At 37.0% G+C, this 13,394-nt stretch overlaps 1 protein-coding gene and 1 non-coding gene across 3 annotated transcripts in view; both read left to right on the forward strand.

Moving 5' to 3' along the window:
• Window positions 1-13,394, forward strand: part of Grid2 (glutamate ionotropic receptor delta type subunit 2) — a 1,393,897-nt gene that overhangs the window by 1,132,446 nt on the left and 248,057 nt on the right. The window lies entirely within an intron of this gene.
• LOC115063446 lies at window positions 1,421-1,523 on the forward strand. The gene has a single exon (XR_003843322.1). It is a non-coding gene; the product is annotated as a U6 spliceosomal RNA (small nuclear RNA).

Consider the following 13,394-nt stretch of genomic DNA (forward strand, 5'->3'; position numbering starts at 1 on the left):
AATAAAAAAAACATAGACTAATAGACTGGCTACACAAACAGGACCCAACATTTTGCTGCTTACAGGAAACCTACCTCAGGGAAAAAGATAGACACTACCTCAAAGTGAAAGGCTGGAAAACAAATGGTCTGAAGAAACAAGCTNGAGTAGCCATTCTAATATCAAATATAATTGGCTTCCAACCCAAAGTTATCAAAAAAGACAAGGAAGGGCACTTAATACTCATCAAAGGTAAAAATCTGCCAAGAGGAACTCTCAATTCTGAATATCTATGCTCCAAATACAAAAACAGCCACATTCATTAAAGAAACTTTAGTAAAGTTCAAAGCACACATTGCACCTCACACAATAATAGTGGGAGATTTCAACACCCCTCTCTCACCAATGGACAGATCCTGGAAACAGAAACTAAACACAGACACATGGACACTAACAGAAGTTATGAAACAAATGGATTTAATAGATATCTATAGAACATTTTATCCTAAAACAAAAGGATATACCTTCTTCTCAGCCCCACATGGTACCTCCTCCAAGATCTTTATGTTCATTCTTCATGTGTTGAGATAAATATCTTTTTTTCATGATACATTATATAGAAAATTGGAGAACCAAGGGATGAGTAACTTGACAGAATCCCAGCCCCTGTCTTAAGAGATTTTACTTCTGACTGGTCTGGAATTCACTGTGTAGACTGAGCTGGACTTGTACTCACAGAAATGCCACTGCCTCTGCCTTCCATGAGTCTTGAGATTGATGGCATATGTCACCACATCCAATCCATTTTGTTGTTTTCCATTTTTTGTTTTGTTTTTGTTTTTGCTTTTCAACAAGTTATTTCTCTGTAGATCAGGCTGGCTTGCAATCAAGGATATTCCTGTTTTAGCTTCCTAAGTGTTTGAGTTTCAGCTGTATACCAAATACATGTTAGAAAAAATTTGTTACGTATCCTTAACAGTACTAAGAAATACTGAACATTCCTGTTATCTCCTGTCTTCTTAACATCACCTATGTTATCCACATGTATGATTCAGCCTTTCAATTTGTAAGGGAAATGTAGATCTTCTCATGGGCAGTCTTATTATCTCCTAAGTTGTCTAAGGCACCCATCTTTCTCACATCTGCTTCCCACAAACTTCCAAGCTACCTGTGGCCACTCTAACTAAACTATTTAAAGGTAAGGGGTGATCCTAACAACTTTACTGAGAAGAGTGGCTTGAGCTCCCCTAAATCTTTTAAGAATAGCTTCAGTGGCATTTATTGAGCAACTATTTCCTGAGACCATAATCCCTCAAACATAAGGCATTCTAGAAGGGAGAAATATTGACCTTGTGCATGTTGATGCATACTTTTTCTAAACTAAGAACATTTGGAACTCTGACTCATACTTAAGCAGTTCTTAAAAATAAATGTCAAAAGCTAACTTGGGCAGCAAATATAATAAAATTGGATCAATTAGGAGAACATTAGCATGGTTCCTGGGCAAGGATGACATGCAAACTTGTGAAGCATTCCATATTCTAAGCCTGTTCTTTTCTAATGAGAGACAGAAAGAAAACTGATCTTCAGGGGAGGTGAGGTGGGGATGAATGGAGAGGGACAAAGCAAAAGGAAACTATAATCAGGATGTATTATATGAGAAATGAAGCTATTAAGAAAACATAACTATAAACAATAAATTAGTAAATAAATATCCAGCTGTTTGTGACAAAACGTCCTGTAATTCAAGCAGTTAGGAAACGGAGACAGGAGGAGAATTAGGAGTTTAAGGATGGCCTCTACTATGTATCTTGGAATATAGGAAAGATTGAAGCCATCCTGGAAGAGTTCAGAGCCCATGAAATAGAGGATACTTTTGCCTAGTGTCCTCTGTAGTAATATTTGGGGCAAGATGAGAATTTCAGGATGCAGGTAGAGAGAAAGGACAGATAGGGAAGTACTGGAAGGTGTTAATACTCAGATGTAGACCCCCTTCCAGCATGACACATTGCTCAACAAGTCTGTTTTTTTATTACAATACCATGATGCTTTTACTACCGTAGCGCTGTAGGACAATTTAATGTCAGGGATGGAGATACCTCTAGTAGTTATTCTATAATTCAGGATTGACTTACTTATTCTGTTTTCTTTTGACTTTTTGTTTTGTTTTGTTTTGATTTGATTTGTGTCTGTGTGTGTGTGTGTGTTTCCATATGAAGTTTAACATTGTGAACATTTTCATTCAAATTTCTGTGAAACTTGTATTGGAGTTTTTTTATTAGATAATTTATTTACATTTCTAATGTATTAGAGTTTTAAAAGGAATTGCAATAAATCTAAAAATTATTTTGATAGGGTCACTATATTTATTATATTAATCCAACCAATCCATGAACACAGGAGTTATTTCCATCTTCTACAATTTCTTCAATGTATTGAAGTTTTTATTTATGTCTTTCAATTGCTTGATTAGAGGTCTCCTAAAGTAATTTTTGAGGCTATTTTAAAATGTTTTGTTTCCCTGATTTCTCTTTCAGTGTGTTTTCCATTTGTATTCAAGAAGACTACTGGTTTTGTGTGTGTGTGTGTGTGTGTGTGTGTGTGTGTGCGCGCGCGCGTGTGTGTGCGCGCGCGCTAACTTTGTATCCTGTTATTTTGCTAGAAGTGTTTATCAGCTATGGAAGTTCCTTGGTAGAATTTTATGATCTTTTATATGTAAATCTTACCATCCACTTAACAGATACTTTGACATTTTCCCTTCCAATTTGTATCTGCTTGATCCCCTTTGGTAGTTTTTTTGTTCTAGATAAGATTTAAAGTAAATCTAGATAAGATTCAATAGGATTTTATTGAATAGATATGGTCTAGAGTGGACATTCTTGTTTGCTTCCTAATTATAGTGAAAAAGCTTTGAGTTTCTTTTAGTTTTATGTTGGTTGTGTTATTATGTTGAGGTATGTGCTTATATTGCTAGTCTCCCTACATGTTTCATAATGAAGAGTATTGAATTTTTGTCAAAGTGATCTTGTAGTTTTTGTCTTTCAGTATGTTTATGTCATGGGTTATGTTTATTGATTTACATCTGTTGAAACATCACTGTATTTGTGAGATGAAGCCTGCAAGATTATGGTACATAATCCTTTTGATGTGTTCTCACTTTGGTTTACTAGAATTTTATTGAGAATATTTACATATGCACACATAAAGAATATAGGCTTGTCATTTTCTTTCTTTGATGGAACTTTGAGTGATTTAGGTGTCAAGATAATAGTGGCCTCATAAAAAGAATTAGTTAACGTTCTTTCAGTTTCTATTTTGTGGGATAATTAGAGATATATTGGCGCTAATTCCTCTTTGAAGATCTGTTAGAATTTTCCACTAAATCCATCTGGCCCTGAGTTTTGTTGTTTGGAGGCTTTTAATTATTGCAACTACTTTATGAAGAGTTATGGTTCTGTTTGAATTCCTTATCTGATCTTGACTGAACTTTGGTAGGTCATATATACCAGAAAATTTAATGATTTCTTTTAGGTTTTACAGTTTGGTTGAGTACAGGTTGTTTTTTGTTTGTTTGTTTGTTTGTTTGTTTGTTTGTTTGCTTGCTTGCTTTTTGTTTTTGTTGTTGTTTATTTCTGTTTGGTTTTGGTTTTGTTTTAAGTATGTCCTTGTGAGTCTCTGGATTTCCTTGAGTCTTTTGTGATATCATCTTTTTATTTCTAATTTTAATGCTTTATCTTTCAGTTAAATTGGTGAAGGGTTTATCACAGTTATAAATTTTTTTTAGAGGAGTGCCTCTTCATTTCCTTGACTCTATTTATTATATTCTTGTTGGTGTTTGCTTTATTGGTTTTAGCCTCAGGTTTGATGTTTTTTCCTGCCATCTACTCTTTTGTAAGTGTTATTTTGCCCTTTTTCTTTTCTTTTCTTTCTTTCTTCCTTTCTTTCTTTCCTTCCTTCCTTCTTTCTTTCTTTTTTTCTTTCTTTCTTTCTTAGACACATTTTTATGAATTTACCTCTTAGAACATTTGGCTCATAGGTTTGGCTATGTTGTGTTTTCATTTTCATTCAATATTAAAGACTTTTAGATTTTTCTTTTTCCTTTCATTTCTTTTTCATTTCTTACACACTTGTTGGTTAGACTTACCTCTGAGGTTTTTGTTTGATTTCTTAAATTCTTTTATTTACAGTTTTATCTCAGTTTGTGTTTCCTTTGATGATTTTACTTCAAATTGCAAGTCTTTAACAGTTTTTATCATTTATTTCCAGTTTGTTTCTGTTTTCACAGACTTCACTAAAGGATTTACTCATATTTTCTTTAAGGTCTTTGAACATATCCATAATTGATATTTTGAAGTCCTTGCCTTGTGCTCTAGTAGAGTTGCTGGGTTCTAGTGGACATTGTGTTGTATTTTTGAACTGGTGTCAAGGAATTTGGGTTTAGGATGCTTGAGGCAATTTTCAGTGTTGATATCTGGTCTTGTCTTTGTTGAATGAATATTCCATTCTCTGATTCTGTTGTTCTCTCTGGATCTTATGAAAGGTTAGCAACTCTGGTTTATCTGGTACTTCTGCAGCCTGGGTGGGTGGCAGAAAAGAATAGAAGGGAGCTAGCAGAATAGGCTAAGAGAGGGGTTAGGAGAGAGTTGAGGGGATCCAGTCCATACCAAGATGTGGAGAACACAATGATTTGGAGGTGTGGTTGGCGGGAATTGAGGATGCTGCAAAGTAGGTGTTAAAGAGGCAAAGATCAATCTATAGCAACGGGGATGAACATGACTGAGAGAACCTGGCTAGTCCGGACAAAGAGTTAAAACTCCACTGACTGGAGTTGAAGTGGGTGCAAGGTGTGCTCCTATAAGCAGGCTGTGGCCAGATTGAAGCTTGGAACTGAGAGATTGTGATGGAGGACTGAAAGAATAGTTTTAATCTTCTACCTGAGTCACTGTCAGATGTGTCCAAGTGGGCTTTGGGTATCCCAGGTGGAAAGTGTTTCTAAGTATCTGTGGCTAAAACAAAGGAATGGGAATGGACAAGATGAGAAGTGTCAAATGATTCACAAGAAGAAGGAAAGCTGAGTCTACAACAAGGCTCTTTGGAGCCTCCAGACAATGGAGGCAGGGTGAGAGGGGAGGCATCTGCAAGTACCTCCAGGGCTGAGGATAAAACTGGAGTGATTTCAGTGGAGCAGAAAGCAGACTCTGAAAACCACATTTCCCTTATGACATGAAGAAGACTTTCCATTCTGCTGTTTATTTTCCATATCCTTCTACAAACATGGAGATGGGAGAGTTTCCTATGACGAAACTATGAAATGAGCAATAGGATTACCTAAAGAATATAGCCATTAGCCACACTAGCAACAGGGAGAGAAACAGCCTTTAGAGGGTATTCACTCCATGCTTTTGAAAGAAGACTATGTGTACTTGCTTTCCTCCCGATGATCAAATATTCACCAGAAAACAAAAACAAACAAACAAAAATGCAAAAGTTGAACAATCTGTAACAATAATCAGTATTAAGTGGTGGCTTTTCTTCCATATTCTTGTCATTTTGATCTCTTCTTTGCTAAACCATCTATCCTTTCCGTACAAACCCACCATTTCACGGAACAGTCAGTAGATGCATTTCCTGTGTCACCGTGCTTCTGATACTCTATTCCAGGTTTCCAAAACTGCCAGAGTCATGGACTATGCCTGCGGCTTCTCCAAAGGCTTTCCTCGCTGTTGTTTGTTTGGAATTCCTTTTTTATTTTCCTGGCATCTGAATTTATTTCACATACAAAGCAAAATGTTTTGGCAAGCAACTCACTGGAGGCATTCTGACACTTCACAGCTAATTTTGTTACAAGAGAAATGCCCAAGCATTCTCTCAGAAAGCAAGACTCTCCTATTGTGTAAAGTAAACCTATTGAGAGGCTGATAATATATAGTGAATGTCTGATTCTTTCCAATAAAACTTCAATAGGAGTACTGGCTTTCCAAAATGAAAGTAATGCTTTAAGAAGAGTAGATTTAAAATAAAAAGGGAAGTCTGGTTCATTGCTGGCTGTTATTCCAGACAAACAGCTGAGTACAGAATTTCAAATATAAATTTCAAAAACTTTGTAATTAAGGAAGTGACATTTCATCAAATGTTGCCCGAATGTGGATCTAATTCCAGTTTTTAAGGAACAGTGAAAAGACAATGCTGTATGATCTCAAAGGAAAAGATTCCACCAGGTAAGGCAAAGAACCTTGGTGGATAAATATCTCCAAATATGTGGATTTGGGATAAATGAGGGCATGAAGGAGTGCAGCGTTAGCTTATGAGTTGGTGAATGCAGATGGGGAACGAAGCTGCTTCTGACAGAAATAAAATGCAATTCTCCAAAACACTTGAAAGCTGAAACGTCTCTATGATTTTTCTAAGACTGTTGGAACATGCAGAAAATACTCATTGATGCCACAGTAGAAGTGTCCTACACTATATATTAAGTGGATATATTGTTCACATGAAGAATGTTCTACCAGTGGGTTAAAGTGCAGGTGGCCAAAAGACTTAGAAATAATGGTCTTTGAAAAAATGGAAATACAACTGGAATCAAAAAGGCAGTGACTGATTGCAATATTTAGTAAGTCCAAGGTGCCTAATACTACTGAAACTAATAACTGCAAAGAAAGGAGCAACACAAAGAGAACAGTGACAAGGAAGCAGGAGATATTATTGAAGAACATCTAATTGGTAGGGAAATGAGGGGATGGCAATTAAAATATGCCAACTGCATATATATATATATATATATATATATATATATATATATATATATATATATGCACAATAATAACGGCAATATTAAAGTTGATAATTACACCTCATAATCATGCACTTAGGAGCTATCAATACAGACTGTGTCTTATATAAAGTATCTAATCCAATCCTTGAATCACCTTCATACAGAAGCATCATCTGCCCATGTTTATTAGAGAAAGAAATTACAATTCAATGAAGGTCAAATAATTTGTTCACACATTGAAGCACAAGTTAAAATGTCATGTCTTCAGGCCTATGATTTTGTTACCTAAGACAATGCCCAAATACAGGACCCATGGCCATTCCTGTCAGAAGAAAGTCCATGGTCTCACTTCCAAAATCTTTTTTCCCAATCCTCACCACCATAGTCCAATTGTGCAGCATTTTTACTTGGCTCTTGAGTCTGAATTCCTACCAGGCTTTTTCACGGTAAAATTTGTGTCACTTTATATGCTGGAACAACTTCTGAGCTCTGTGCTTTAGATCTCTCGGCTGCTGTAGTCAACAAACATCAGTGGGCACTGGGCAAGCTCTTTATGGGTCACTGGTGATCCTTCCTAAATGCTATGGAATCCAGAAGAAGAAAGTGGGAGTGAATGGGCAGGGAGGCCTATGCTGGATTGGAGGATGAATGTCATAGACCATATTTGTCTTTTCCCAATGTTGTATGTTTGCCAGGAGTGTCCAGTACCAATCCTATTATGTATTTCTTGCCCCAAAGAAATATCCCTTCTGATATAGTTGCTTGGATTGACTTAGTCTATTCCATATAAAATGAGATTAGACCTACAATCTTCCAGAGCCAGGCTGGCAACTCATACTTCTTGGTTGGTGACTATTCCACACAAACCACATTTTTTCTTGATCAGAAAGAAAGAGATGACCTGAAGGTCTATGGAAGTTACTGGAAATGTTTACATAGGTAACATTTATGCACTAAAGGAAATTATGTGAAAATGAACATAAAATCTCACTGCAAAGTAACTGAGATTTAAATTTTAAATAGTTAACAGTTTTAGAAATATAATCATTCTGTGCTGTATATTTTATGTTAATATAAAATGTTTTTATTAATGTCAAGTCACAGGACATTCCTGGAGTTTGCTGTGGAGACACTGAAGAACATCCACTCTCCCAGCGTCATGAAAGAGTGAATTTAGACGTGGACAGGAATCTGATATTACTTCTTTCTACCCAAATTCTGGATTCTTCTCTTTAATATTGGACCACCTTGTCTCTGCTAGGAAATAAATCCACAGACAGGAATTCCTTAGGCTATAAAATGAGGCATTATGGAGAGAAGTAGCACAACCATCCCTACTTCCTACAAGAACAGTATCCAGCTTGGACAAAGATGGGTGGGATGAGGCCTCTGTTACCCCCCAGGAGACAGCTGTGTTCCTTTGCTTTCTCCATTGGGAAACTGAGGCTCATGAGGGATCTGACACCAGGCAGCTCAAAGGCAACATTTCTGCTTAAACTCCAACCAACATCAAAGCTGTTGCTTTTAGTTCTTTCTGCTTTCAAGCTATTACATATATCAGAATAATTTTACATCTTTTTATTGAATATATTCTTTATTTACATTTCAAATGTTATCCCTTTTCCAAGTCCCCCTGCCAAAACCCCCTATCCTATCCCACTTCCACCTGCTTCTATGAGGGTGTTCACCCACCCACCCACCCACTCCTGCTTCTCCATCTTACACTGGGGCATCAAACCTTCACAAGACTAAGTGCCTCTCCTCCCACGGATGCCCGAAAGGGCCATCCTCTGCTACATATGCAGCTGGAGCCGTGGGTCCCTCCTTGGTTGGTAGTTTAGTCCCTGGGAGTTCGCGGAGGGGGGAGGTGGTTGGTCATGGAGGGAGTTTTAATTATCTTTAATTTACTAAAATTAGTAGAATTTACTTTCAAAGAACTGCCCTGAGTTACATAGTTCTTGAATATATGTAACAAACTGCTAAATTAACATATCTTACCTACCTTCAGTAGATATTCAGTTGGATGGGAGATCAGTAGGGGGAACAAAAAGAATCATGGCAAGCTGTGGGGGAATAGACTGAACATCACTGAAACCATTTTTCGAATTCTAATGTTATTTATTTTATAACTTAACTGCAGTTTCTGCTCCCTCCTTTTCTTCCAGTTCCCCCCGCCCCCATTGACTTCCTTCTCAGATGGCCCCATCTACTCCTCCTCTTTTCTTTCTCTTCAGAAAAGGGCTGGCCTCAGTGGATATCAACCAGCCATGGCATATCAAGTTTCAGTAAGACAAGTCACCTCCTCTCCTACTAAGGATAGACAAGGAAATCTAAAGGATTGCCCTGAGTAGAGGGAAAGGGTCCCAGATGAAGGCAACACAGACTCAAAGACAGCTACTGTTTGGACTGTTAGGAGCCCTAAAAGAAGATCATGCTACACAACTGTAACATGTGTACAAAGGGGCTAGTTCAAATCTATGCAGGCTCCCTTCTTGGTCATTCAACCAAACCATTTTTTTCTTTTATCTCCTTCCTTCTTTCCTTCTTTCCTTCTTTCCTTCTTTCCTTCCTTCCTTCCTTCCTTCCTTCCTTCCTTCACTTCTTTCCTTCCTTCTTTCCTTCCTTTCCTTCCTTCCTTTCTTCCTTTTCTTCTTTCCTTCTCTCTCTCCCTCTTTCTTTCTTTCTTTCTTTCTTTCTTTCTTTCTTTCTTTCTTTCTTTCTTTCTTTCTTTCTTTCTTCCTGTAACCATTTTCTGGCTAGAGATTCATTCTAGCCTTTCAAGTCTATGTGAATGAATTAGGACATGAGAAGGCTTCAGAGCTAATATCCACGAAGAATATATGGAGTTTCTTGTGAATGTGGATTTTATGGCAGGAAGTAGAAGCTGAAATACTGCTTCACCATTCTTTCCGTGGCCTTGGAATCATTGCCTACAGGGGCCAAGGAGATACTTTATTTCAGAATTACATTTCTGCTGTCCATACTCCAAACTCTTGTTAACATTGTTTAAAAGGCCATTTACAATAAGCACTCCTGTCTTTGCTGGCTCCTAAGGCAGCCAATGAACCCATTATAAATTATCTGTGTTCTCTTCACCTTTTGTGTTATCTTGGAGTGCTGTAAAGGAACATTGTGGAATCATATAAGCTGTAATTTTTATTGTCATGATATCTCAAGGTAAATTTATAGGCTGAACTTGACATCAGAAAGACAGAAGAGCAACATGCTTTTACAAAATGCTTTGCTATTTGAAATTTGAAGAATGTTGGAAATAAGCTGCCTCTTTCCTCATATTAAGAATGTTACGTACATTAAAATATTCCTTTATAAATTTATTGTGTACAAAGCAGTTTCATCTGCTAAATTTCCTATGGTATAATTATATTCATGTTGTAAAACTAGAATTTAAAGTGAAATTATTTCACAGAAACTTGATTGTGTTATTATAGATCTCAACATTCGATTTCAGCTCTCTTTTCATGGAAGGCTGAGAGGAGACTTTAACTTATCAAACCATACAGTATTAATATGACTATTTAGGAAACTACTTCTGAGTTTAAATATATAAGTTAAGTATCCTTCCTAGACTGTGGCCATATTGCCTCCCAACTGAAGGCCTCTAATAATTAAACTCAATAGTAGTAGCATCTTCGTTGAGCAACAGCAAGTAGCTATTAAGTGCCAGTGGCGTTTTAAGGAGACACAGTACAGGTCTCCTTCACTGAGAGACCTTCAGACTACTGTGGAGCTATGGATAACTGCCAGGCCTTCTTTTATATAAAATAAATGAAAGCACCTATTGTGTCACATAGACAGATATGTTTTGCTTCTTCCCTTCTTCCAAACCATGTTAATGGACTCTCAACTACAAAATGGGAAATATATTTTAATATAGTTTACTCCCATTATTGAAGTGAGTAGATTGTCCTCTTGTAACAAAATTACCGTTGTTATAATATCTCCAAGACATTTATTTTAGGTCTTGGTATCCTGTTGCTCTAGGTTATGCCCTGCAACTGATATTCTTTCATTTTACATCTTTATTTTGCCCTCATCTATTATATTACATTGTCCTTAGTGTTTATCATTTTATAACTACTAGATTTAGTTTACTGAGTGTAGGAGATTCCAGAACATTCTTTTCATCAAGTAGTGCTTTTTAAATTTATCATTTATGTAACATATATGTAAAGTAAAAACAAATATTGTAACATATGATATAAAGCAGAACTCCAAAGTTCAATAGTTACCATTAAAACTTGTATTAAAAGTATTCCTCTAATAAACAGATAAATCATATTTGTTTGCATCACAGTTTTCTGCATGCTGCAGATGAGTGAACTGCAGGAGAGTTAACAGTACTTCATCCAATGCTAATATTAGCTTTAAGGACATTTAGAAAAACCTTAACTCCTTTAAAAACACACAAGAAGGTCAGAGGTATATATTACATGAGATTTCTTGTCCATAGTTATGGAGTGCCTTGAGTATTTATTCTTAGTCAAGATATTGTATAATGTTTCAAGTATTCCAAGAGTCTTTAAGTTTAACGCAAGTCAGCATCAGATGTGATGCAACACTGTGCCAAAGACACATATAACGTCTTAAATATCAACCATTAGAGTTGGGGGTGCTAACAAATTCAATGAGTTCTGATGAAGTAGAAAAAGTCTTCTACATTAGAAATTTCACAGTGGTTTGCTCAAACCTAAAGGGGAATCTGAAGTTGAAACATGGGCTGAAGAACTAGAGGAGGCAGGTATTGGTAGATGGATAGGATCAAAATATATAAACAATTATATAAACAAATAGAAGTTTCAAGGAATAAAAAACTGGATAACTAAAATACATTATTAATTCTTTGAGAATTTTATAAATATATTATAAATTTCACCTCTATCTCCTCTCAGACCTACCTTATCTTTCTACCGCTACAACCCTCTAAGATGTACCTTATCTAACTACCCCTACAATAATTTTATGTCCTATTTTTTAAATTAATAATTGACTCCAATTTGTTCTCTTGGTATATACACTCCTGGGGGGGGGAGGAAGAGTCTTTTACTGGAACATAGCCAACCTATCAGAAGCCAAACAATTAAGGAAAACTGCTGTTTCTCTCTGTTTCTGAGAAGCAATCAACTATCCATAGAGTCTCATTTAGGCATGGATACTCATGAACCCTTTTCCACTTGATGTTAGAAGGTTCACTGGCCTCATCTTGTGCAAGCCTTGTTCAAGCAAGCACAGCTATTGCAAGTTCATGAGTGCAGCAGTGTGCCCTAGTATGGAAGAAATTAGTTTACTCTATCTTACCCAACATTTGTTCTACCCTTCCTTCCTCAATAGTCCCTGAGTCTTGGTGAGAGTGTGTGATATAGATGTACCATTTGTGACTGGGCCTGACATTTATTCTTTGCACTCCAAATAGGAGTTTCCTCATTAACTAACATCCAGTGCACAAAGAATTTTCTCTGCACTAATCTATTGGTAGAAAAGTAAAAATGTAGGGGTACTTTGTCCATTTAGCAGAAAAATAATAGGCCTGTCAATCCACAGGCATGGGTTTTGGGTAAGATTTATAGTACAAGGCATGAGTTTCCTCTTGTGAAAGAGACCTTAAGTTCTCAAATACAGATAGTTGCCACCATAACATTTTTGCTACTATTGTACCTATGAACCTACCTCATCCTGCCAGTAACTACAGTTCACAGGGTTCATAGCTGGGCAATGATGTTAGTGACTCCTCTTACTTCTAATAGCCTGCAGATACTCTTCCAGTATTATGAAAGCTAAACAGCAGGGAAAAAGCATCCTAGCTTGGTTCTCCTAACTGTGTAGGAAGGCTACTGATTAAGGAATATTTATTTCATAACCTGTCACTTTGTTGAACATATTTACAAATTCTAGAACTTTTGATATGGTTTTCTATGTCTTCCATGAATAAAATCACATGGTCTGCAAATTGGGATAGTTTGGCCTCTTTCTTTCCTACTGTATAACCTCTGTTTCATTTCTTGTTTAATTGCTTGAGATAGAATATCAATTACTACATTGAATAATACTGGTGGAAGTAGTGGGGCAGTGGTGATGTGCTGCAAACCCCAAACTCCAACCGGCAGAGATGGGGGTAAAAAAAAAAAAAACGACATGAACACCAAGGAAGGTTTCTCCAACTTCTTTCTCGAACAGCTTTCTCAAACAGCTTTCTCAAACAGCATTCTCAAAACAGCATTCTCCTTCCTGCCCCCGGGGCACATCCTGTTTTTGTTTTTCATTAGTCCTCTGACCTAATCCCTCCCCCCCTCTCCTGGATCCAATCAGAGTTCAGCCAGGGCACGGGGTGATAGAACAGTAACTCATCAGGTGGGCAGCACAGGATTGTCCAAGTGCGCAGGCTCAGGTTCTTGGTAAACAGGGATCACGGGGCTTGGTCACACCTGGTTCCCACAGTCATGCACAACTTTAATCCCAGTTTGGGAAGCAGGTGAATCTCTGAGGTCAATCCCAACTTGGTCTACAGAATATGCTCCAGGACAGCTAGGGGTATACAGAGAGGCTCTGTCTTGAAAAAACAAACAAAAAAATGAAGAGGAAGAATAGAAGGAGAAAGAAGGAGGAGGAAGAGAAGAAGGAGAAATAG

Source organism: Mus pahari, chromosome 2 (genome assembly GCF_900095145.1).
Source record: "Mus pahari chromosome 2, PAHARI_EIJ_v1.1, whole genome shotgun sequence".
Taxonomy (NCBI): domain Eukaryota; kingdom Metazoa; phylum Chordata; class Mammalia; order Rodentia; family Muridae; genus Mus; species Mus pahari.